Genomic DNA, 422 nt, shown 5'->3' on the forward strand with positions numbered 1-422 from the left:
CACTCCTGTAGAGAGAGAAAGAGTGTCAGAAACAACAACAGTGTGTTAGGACTCCACAATGTCATGAATACATGCACTGTGACTTTTTCACCTCATAAAAAGTGGAAGACAAAGCAAAAAGATGACGCAATCAATAGCCCTTCCTTCCTTTCATAGTAACACATGGACATAAAATGCATTTCAGGTATGTATATTGAGAAAAACTTGATTACTGATAAACTGTCACTTCAGATGTGAAAAACAAGCAGCTATAATGATGCACCGCTTTCAAATAATCACAAGGACTTGCCAATCAATACATCCATTAGCCTCTCACACCCTCAAAAAGCCCCTCTCGAAAAAGACAAACAGTTTAAACGCAGGGGAGAGAGAGAGCGATAGATGGAGGTTAACGATTGGGAGGAAGCACTTAAACCCCTTTG

This window comes from Sinocyclocheilus grahami, unplaced genomic scaffold, assembly GCF_001515645.1.
Source record: "Sinocyclocheilus grahami isolate Dianchi unplaced genomic scaffold, SAMN03320097.WGS_v1.1 scaffold4310.1, whole genome shotgun sequence".
NCBI lineage: Eukaryota > Metazoa > Chordata > Actinopteri > Cypriniformes > Cyprinidae > Sinocyclocheilus > Sinocyclocheilus grahami.